The sequence below is a fragment of the Chamaea fasciata genome, unplaced genomic scaffold (assembly GCF_029207755.1).
Source record: "Chamaea fasciata isolate MVZ Bird 193981 ecotype frontalis unplaced genomic scaffold, bChaFas1.0.hap1 SCAF_2, whole genome shotgun sequence".
Lineage (NCBI taxonomy): Eukaryota > Metazoa > Chordata > Aves > Passeriformes > Sylviidae > Chamaea > Chamaea fasciata.
In genome coordinates, this window is record NW_027094087.1 from 12,635,331 (window position 1) to 12,644,652 (window position 9,322).

The window sequence follows — 9,322 nt, forward strand, 5'->3', positions numbered from 1 at the left end:
GTTTGTCCCAGAAAAGTGCTGCCCTGCCTCCCCATGACCTGCTCCAGCCACATTCTGTTCTTTCTCATAGTGTATTATTGCCAGCAGTCCTTGGCTGTTACTTCCAGCAGTCCTTGGCTGGCGCCACAGTAATCTGGCCATCAGTGTTTGAGACTTACACATTAATATATTTTAACCTTCTGCAATCACTGCTTAAAGTGGGAAGGCTCATTTTCAGTGTGACCCTTGTAGCAGTTGCCAATGACAGAAGTGCAGCTGGAGTCTGAACTCTGTAGATTCTTTTGTAAAATAAGTAGAAAAAAAACCCTCCTTATCCTGTCTTTAGAAAACTGTTTTTGCTCTCTCATCCATTTCAAAGGCACTCTTACCTATTTTCAAAAAGAAAAATTCAAGTCTTAGGGAATCTTCAACTATGTTTCCGCTGGTATGGAAAGCAGAAAACAAGCAGTCACATCAATTTTGCTAAGGTGAGGTTTGCTCATTTGACTCTTTGAGAAGAGTGATCTATTCCATGAGTGTGGAAGTGCATACATATATGTGTACATTGTGTTCCAGAAATTTTTAACTCTGGACATTCTCAACTGCCCACCTGTACTAGCTTAGATGAAACAGAAGATATCTTGTAGCGGCCTATTTAGTCTGAACTGGATCAATAAATGCTCATAGAGTTTGAGAAGAAAACAAGCCTCTAGCTCAGCTGACAATTATGTTCTTTTCTGCGTAGTACACCTGTACCCAGAGGCAGCAAGCCTTCATGCCTTGTTATGAAGTCTTTTCTGTGTCACAGTAATACAAAAGAATCCTTGATGGGAATTCACATTTTCACTGCCACAAGGGTTAGACTCAGACACACGAACATGGAGCAAAAAAAGGAGACATCTTTTGACAGAGTCCTTGCTCCCTAAGATATAGAATTTGCTGTCTAAACACCTTTTTTTTCTTTTTTTAGTAACTTTGATTTTCTTTCCCAAATCAATACACAAACTGTAAAGCGAGAATATGACTCATGCACTTCACAGCACAATCCTGGCATCTTTTCATGAATACAGTTACAATCATAATCTGTTGTCATAAATATATAATAGAAACAGAAAAATACTAATGAATGCATTCAAAAATATTCAGAAATATGAATAAATGTAAAATCATGCATGCAGCTGTCCTTAATTAACTTTTCCCCTCAGCTACCTAGAAGAAAGAGTTTGTTCCATGTGTGTTTGGCTGTCAGCTCAGCATCTTAGTAAAAATACTTTTCACTTTCCATTCCCTTTTAGAAAAGTTCCCAAATATGTACCTTTAATGATAAGAAGCATGTTACATTAGTCACTGTTGCAGGGTTTCATGCTAGTGAATTATGTTTTTTTTCTATTTTGGCAAAAAACATTCTATCATGTCAGATGTTCCCTGTTTACTAAAGTTCATAAAATTTGTGTTGAAAAAAGGTTTAAGACCTTTTATAATGAAACTGACTTCTAGTCCAGAACTTGTCCTGTTTATAAATAGCAAGAATTGTATTAAGTAACCAGTGCATCACTTTTAGTTGAAGCAGGGATATGTGTGCAGATAGATTGATCCATGGACTGAAAAAACAACTGGAAGACTGAATTACCATTATACACAAGGTCTTGACCCTTTAAAAATATTTGTCACAGATTTTTAGCACACTTTTGAAGGAGTTCTAAAAAATGTGTGTAGTAGATGACTAGATGTGCCATGCATCCCAGACAAGGATTAGAAAAATTAGGGAAAAAACCCCAAAACAAAAAACAAACAAAAAAACAACAAACCCAAATAAATACATTTTCTGGACATTCAACAATATGTTGCAATATATTTCACAGTGGGCATGTTGAAATTAAACAGTAACATAAATCTGAGAATTGTGTTTAGACATATCACTTGTTTTCACTCAACTGGGCAAAAAGGCTGATGACTAATTTTGTAGAAAAAAATATCTTTTTTTCCCACTTTAACAATTTAATATATAACAGAAGGAAAAAAAAGTAAAAAACAACACTGAAAAAAGACTGCTGAGATACAAATTTTTCAAAGCACATAAAGGTTGGTGTAGAAGAAAGGTGAGAAATACATCCAAACATGGTTTCAGCTATTGCTTAAGTAATCTAAAACAGATCTGAAACATTTTTTGTCATAACCTGAAAGTAAAATGCATCCTATAATGACTAGTCTAGAACTGTAAGAGACTTTACTTACGTGGAGGAAAGGTAATAATGCTCTGCCAATTCGGTAACCTTTAAACTAACTTGTTTTAAAGGCACAAGTGATGGAAAAATATAAACAAGTGATACGCAATAAGGAGACTGAGTAGCACTAGGGCTCTTGACGTGAACCTACACCGAGCCATTTAAATAAACATGCACTAACACAAGGAGCTGTGGGGAGACTGACAAGTTTCATGAGTGAATCCTTGTGTAGTGGTTTGAAACCAAAACAAGTGAGAGGCTTCAAGTCAGAAATACAATTAAATAGGAAGAAAGGAAAAAAAAAGGTAAAATAAAACAAATGCAATAATACAGAAGACCACTGACAGAGTCAGAATACAACCTGAGCAGGGTGATGGAAGCAGTCCAGATGAGGCAGTCTACTTGAAGCAGCAATCCTGTAGAAAAGTTTGGTAGTTCTCATCCTCTGGGAATCCAGTGGGTAAGGGCTGCTTGTACTGTCCCAAATCTCAGATTATATTCAGGTGGGAATGCTTGGTTCTTTTCTCTGGGTGGAGCATCTCACAATGGGATGATGAGTCATGCAGGGGGTCCTTGATGGCCCATTAAACAGAGATAGCTTCCTGAGGGGGTTATCTATGAGTCATGCAGCAAGGCATTTGATGGGCCATTAGCAAAAGATAGCCCTGAGGGAGGGGGCCCGGGAAGAGCACTGCTCCAACAATTGGATTCAACAGTTCATGAAGATGGTGATAGAATACTTTGTGCACATCCTACACTACAACCCAGGACACCTTGCTGTCAGTGAGTTTGTGTAGGTTGTCTCTTTTTAAAACAAATTGCTATTGCATCCACTGAAATGACATATCTAAAACTATAATGAGAGAAATACGTGAGATTTATGTAGTACTCTTTATTCACAGGTTTCAGAACTTTGGATGAACTAATTTGTCAACTGGAGATGGATTTCATCAAAAGAGGAATGGAACATGACCTTTTCCAAGGATTTTGATGCAAAACAGGTTCTTTAGAGAAAATTTGCAAATATGGAGAGGTATAATTCAGGAACTCCAGCCTCATGGTTTTATTTAATAGGATAGAAAGGCATGAACCTTTTTCACGGGTTCTTGGTTTGCTTAGAGCCATTATGAAAAGCAACAACTAAATGTGAAAAACCCATTCCAGAATTAGACAAAACAAAATTTAAATCACTCTTCACGATTCATGACTAATGCCAACACTTCAGCCACCGTGTTGCTGGGAGGAAAACACATGGCGGAAGCATGAGGCTCCTTTCCTCTTCTCTTGATGATAATGCTGCACTCACAATTTAGCTGTAAAATCAGTCTTGTTTTCTTATCAGAATTGAACTGCATTTCCAAATCATCTGGTCTATCTTCTCCATGATCACTGGCAAAGGGAAAACTACTCAAAGCCAACAACCAAATTAGCTCTAATCACATTTTCTTTAATCCCAGCAAAGTAATTCCTCTCCGGTTGCACCACCTAACACATCTTATTCCTGTTTTGTGCAGCAAGCAAAGTGAATCAGCAGCTTTATTGGCCAGCAATGTGTGTCAGTGTGTGGGACAACATGAAATCTGCCCACACCTGCAGCCTGAGAACAGACCCATAGGTAAGAGAGGAATAATCCTTTACCAGACAAGCAGCAGTAAACCCTCAGCAGAAAATTAGGCTCTGAATAGCCAGGTCAGGTGGTTGCTCTCGAGTTAGGAGAGGTCCTCAAAATACTCCTCTGAAACTAAAATTAGTAAATTAAGTTTTTCATTCCAAGAAAACTGAGAAACTGTGCAAACTCAGTTAACAGTGAATCATTAGCCCCGAGGCTATTACACCCCGTGTCTGTGTGTGTGTCTGTGCTTCTGTGTGTCTGTCTGTGTGTGTCTGTGTGAAAGGTTGTTTCCAGTCAGCTGTAGGAAGCTCTTGAGTCTTATTCACTGCATTTTTGAAATCTGGATTAGAATGAATGCCTGCCGATGCCTTTTATGAAAGACAGGAAACTACTCCTCACCCAGCCAGCTGCTGTTGTTATCAGCTCATTTGCTGCTTCCTCTCTCTTCTTCAGGAGACTTCTTGGGAGCAGAGTGCACACTTTGTCTGTAGGAGGAAAAATAGATTGAAATAGAGCAAAAGACTAAGTAAGCATGAGGTTGGTTTTGTTGTTTGATTAACTGAAAGGATGGATGATGCTGGAAATCATACTGTATTTTATTGTGCATTGTTTCTGCCAAACACTTCTGCCACCGTTTCAGCATTGCTTCCACCATCTCCCTTGAGCCTGGCAACATGGGGAAAAAGCAGGTGTTAATCCTAGCCTTAAATAGCCCCTTGGAAATTTTTTTTTTTTTTTAAACAACTCTTGTCATCTCCAGGACTAAAGAGAGCATCTAATTTCTTCTATCATGATTTTTTAAGATGCAAACTTCAGGAGTGAAAATGTAATTAATAAAATGTGATGTTTTCACTGAGACAGGTAATAGAAAATAACAAAAATAACCTCTTTTATGTGATTGTCTTTGTCTCAATAAATTTCAGGAGGGTACTTCACTGAGATCAGTTACAACTAAAAACTCAACAAGTGAGATTGAATGATCACAATTAATTTTGCCCACTCACAGTACTTCCATATTAAATAAGCAGTTCATTTAAACACTCCAACAAGATGGTTTTCAATATATGGACTGATTACTGTGATAAAAATGTGATTAAAAAAGTATCTCTTTGTGACAAGTAAACCAGTCATTTTCTTAAGTGTACACTATTATAAGAAAACAAAAACAAATTTTAGCACCACATGTATACACATTTTTCATAGTAATGGAAGATTGATGATTCCCAAGAATCAGTTTTAAAATAATCTATAAATTGTTATGTTAAGGAAATTACAAACAGGGGATATACTGATGGAGCAGACTGTGACAGGATAAATTCTTTGACAGCTTATGCTGGTTTTTTTTTCTTAGTTAAGGCAGGATCCTTGACACCGAACTCAAGACACTTAAAAGATACACACCTGGTTGAAACCAGTCTGCTAAGTATCCATAAAATCAATGGAGAAGCAAAGAGGACAGTGCTTCTCATGTAAGACAAGTGTCCAAGACAGTTTGCTTTAATTTGCTTCAAGAAAGCTCTAATCCTCACTGTGGCCTACAGAGAGAAACCAGGTGATTAACTTAGAAAGGACCATAGACAATATTTGGGTAGCTTTGATAGTCTGTGACTTATAAGGAACACCAGGGAGAAAATATGTAGCTATCTGTACCTGAAAAATAAATTGTCTATGTTACAAGCTCGTGGCTAAGACTGGTGTTGATGGGAGTTGCAGGTATAACATATAAAGAAGATGTCTCATGTTGGCCAATATATTGTAGAGGCACACTGGAAAGAATGAAATTGGTTTGGGATAGGTTGTTACAGCACCAAGAGGCACCAGTGCCTTGGACTTGGGAGGTGACTAGGACATGGTACTGTCCAATGTTAAAAATCCACATGTAAATTTCTGCATGCATGTATGACAGACAGCACAAACACTGTCTTGGAGAAAAGAGGATAAACCTGTCCCTTTAAACATGGCAAGATCCAAGATCATTGAGTCCAACCCGTTCACAAACACCATCATATCAACTAAACCACAGCACCATGCCACATCAAGTTGTTTCTTGAGCACTTCTAGTGATGCTGACTCCACCACTTTCCTGGGCAGGCCGTTCTAGTGCTTGATAACTCTTTCAGAGAAGAAATTCTTCCTGTGAATTTATTCCACATGAAATCTTCATGTGAATGTTTGAAAAGGTTTAAGGATTTCGAAAGTCAGATTAGAATGCCTGTAGACTCTTGTTTTCTCTTGCTAAACTGTAACTATACCCAGTTACTAAATGCAGCGATGTGAAAAAAAAACCCTTTGAAAATAATGAGATACTCACACAAGAGTTTTAAACAAAATCAGAATCTCCATTCTATAAAAACTACAATGATCACTTATTATTTATGGTTCCTTTTGCCGAACTATCCAGCTGCTCATTTTGAAGGTTGTGGTGGACAGCACAGCTGCACTTTGCAACATATGATATAAGAGGAAGAAATCCAGCTTGACTCAAATATTTAAATTTCCTTTTCAGCTTTGCCAATGTCATTTGTGTTAGAGTTTGCTTTTGTCCCCATGGTTAAATATCCATATTTCCATCTGTTCTTCAAAGTCATAAACTACTTCTCACAACCTCCTTCATGTCAAAATCTCCATTTTAACCAACTGCAGAAATATCTGGTGCCTCAAAATAAAATTGTTTTGATGTTAAAAACACTGTTCAGTAGAACAGAACAAAGGATATTTCCAATGTTTCAGTTATCCAGAGGTCACTGGATGAGTGCTAGAAAAGAATCAAGCCTGTCACAGCACAGTGATATTCTTTTCTTTTCAATAAGTTTTTTGCATTAGGAAATAACATGACGTGTTGACACAAGTCTTGACACATTAACCAGGAGTTAGAGTCCTCTGTATGCCTTGTGTGATTTGACATAATGTTTGAATAGTGTGACACAATATGCTGTCAGGATTTTTTCTGTCAGCCTGGGGTATGTTAGTTCTCTGTAATTGCACCAAAGCACTTCTGACCTTTTGAAACTGACAGATTTATACCACTCTGCCACTTTATAAATCCACTCACATTTACATGTATATTTGTATGTGATGGTTAAATTACAGTTATTTACAGTTATCTACTATTAAAAATTTTAAAATTTCAAATATAGGCAAAATCTCTGGTATTAGCTGCGAGTTAACATCTGCAGTCTACCAGATGTCCATTAAGCCACTGTCACCCATGCTCGGGTCCTTTCACCAGGACCAGAGGAGAAAATACAATGAAAAAGCTCTTGGAAAAGATAAGGAAAGGGAGATTGCTCACTAGTTATTGTCATAAGAAAACCAGACTTGAATTGGGGAAATTAATTCAATTCAATTCAGTGAATTTTGAAACAGAGTAGGATAGTTAGAAACATCTCCTGGAACACTTAAGTCCACTCGTCCTGTCACTGTACCTGGGAGAAGACCCAAACCCCACCTTGCTACAACATCTGTTCAGATTATTGTGAAGAGTGATAAAGTCTCACTCGAACCTCCTTTTCTCCAGGCTAAACAACCCCAGCTCCCTCAGCCACATCTCATAGGACTTGCAAAACCAAGGGATTTTGTTTGTGCAGCATCATCCATATCTTCTCAAGATCTCTTCTTAAGGGAAACCATTCTAAAATGAGGGGTTCAGCAGCTGCAAATCTGGAAATAGAAGGAAACACAGACTTATTTGTCTAAAAGCAGCACCTCTCTGCAGAAGGGTATTTATAATCATAGGGTGGCTTGGGTTGGAAAAGAATGCAGAGACGGATATGACTGTTAGTTCTGTTCCTTTATCTCACACTGACTTTTCATTGGATGGAACCCTTCAGCATTATTTGTAGTTCCCTTTGTTCAGTGCTGCAATTTGTAGTAAAGTTCTGTTTCCATCCTTTCCTTGCTTCCCCTTCCCATGTTCCAGGAACATGACAGACTCAGCCATGCCCTCATGGACTGAACATACATACACACAGAGGGGAAATATTTCCTGTGCCTTAAGCTACCCATCATTGTAGTAGCAGAAACAGTGTGTTTATTTGGTTCTTGGGCAGTGAACAAAAAGGAACCCATTGGATCTGGGTATCTTCACAAATAAATGGCATAGGAAGAACAGGATCAGAAGTTTACATCTGTGTGTTTTTCCTAAATATGTTTTTAGATAAATTATATTTATTTACAGACATTTCTGAAAGATTTGCTTTCTTGTGCTTTTTAAAAAAATCCTAATAGCTAGGATGCTTATTCAGCAACACGGTTTCTGGAAAAGAAAACTAAAATTGGAAAAAGTCCAAACCAAATATTATTTGCTTTTTTGACCCAAGCCTAAAATGAAGGTTCTTCTACGAATCCAGAATTTTATAAAAGCACCCACAAACAAAAGAGTACGGTGTTCCAGGAGGCTATTCATGTGGAATGCTAACAAGTGCAGTAAACTTTTTAAAAAAGTATAAAAATATATTTTAAAGATGTTTTCAGAGAAAAGTTATTAGGTTAGAAGCATCAGCTCATATACAAACCATACATTTTCTGGAAATTTTATCACAGAGTTTGTGATTTATTGTTGAGGTTTTGTTAGCTGATATGTCAAATGAGTTTTGATTCTGACAAATGGAAAGACAATACTAAATATATTGCTTCAAAAATTATTTTATCCAAATGTCATACACAACTTTTTTAGAGCTGCAAAGAAGAGCTACGTGGAGTGATTAAAGGATCTTTTTTCTGTGGAGGATTCTTCAGATTTCTCTTCAATAGCCGGAGGTGCATTATTTTGCTAAGGGTTCATATCCACACATGGTCTAAACCGGCACAGTACCACTAACTCCAGCAAAGATTAGCACATTTATTTATGCTTCTTGAGACTCTGGATAGTTATGGTTTACACATCAATTTCCAGGGAGAGGATTTTATTTCCTTTCCATTCCTCTGAAGCACAACATTGTGATGCATATAAAAGATGCCTAGAGTATGGTCTCTTATGAGGAGGATCTTTTTTCCTGCTTTATTAATCTTGCTCAGGAATGTATACCTGGAGAGAAGAAATGCTTTTCTTCAGTCACAGATACATAAGACTTTGAAATTCAGTCTTTAGAGAAAACCCTTTTTGTATTGTACAAAGTCATACTGTGAGTAACAAAGTCCATAAATAAAAGAGTGCCACAGAGCTCACAGGTTATCTGTTTAACAACTACAACTTTGTTCTTCGTGCTAATTTAACACATTTCAGTATGCTAAGATTCAACGATTTAATCATTCTTAACAATAGATTAAAACAACTCCCACTGAGATTTGAAAAGCAAGAGCAACCAGAACACAGCCCTAAATCAATGTGCTCCCTGCAAGTGGGCTGAAAATTAGAAAAGGTTGGATCCTCTATTTTCTTGCATGAAAATTAAATTAAAAGTGGTAGGAAGTCTCTAACTTTTATATGTTTACTGGAATGTATTTGCAAAATTAAGGTCTATTGACAGCAATGAGAATTTAGGCATTAAATTAGATTAGATTATCC

General features: G+C 37.2%; 1 long non-coding RNA gene across 1 annotated transcript; it reads right to left on the minus strand.

The window, feature by feature from the left end:
• Positions 1–3,862: 3,862 nt before the first annotated feature.
• On the minus strand, positions 3,863–4,482 carry LOC136285811 (uncharacterized). Its single transcript, XR_010719547.1, has 3 exons — positions 4,407–4,482; positions 4,216–4,301; positions 3,863–3,945 (listed from the first exon to the last, which is right to left on the minus strand). It is a non-coding gene; the product is annotated as an uncharacterized lncRNA (long non-coding RNA).
• Positions 4,483–9,322: the final 4,840 nt, after the last annotated feature.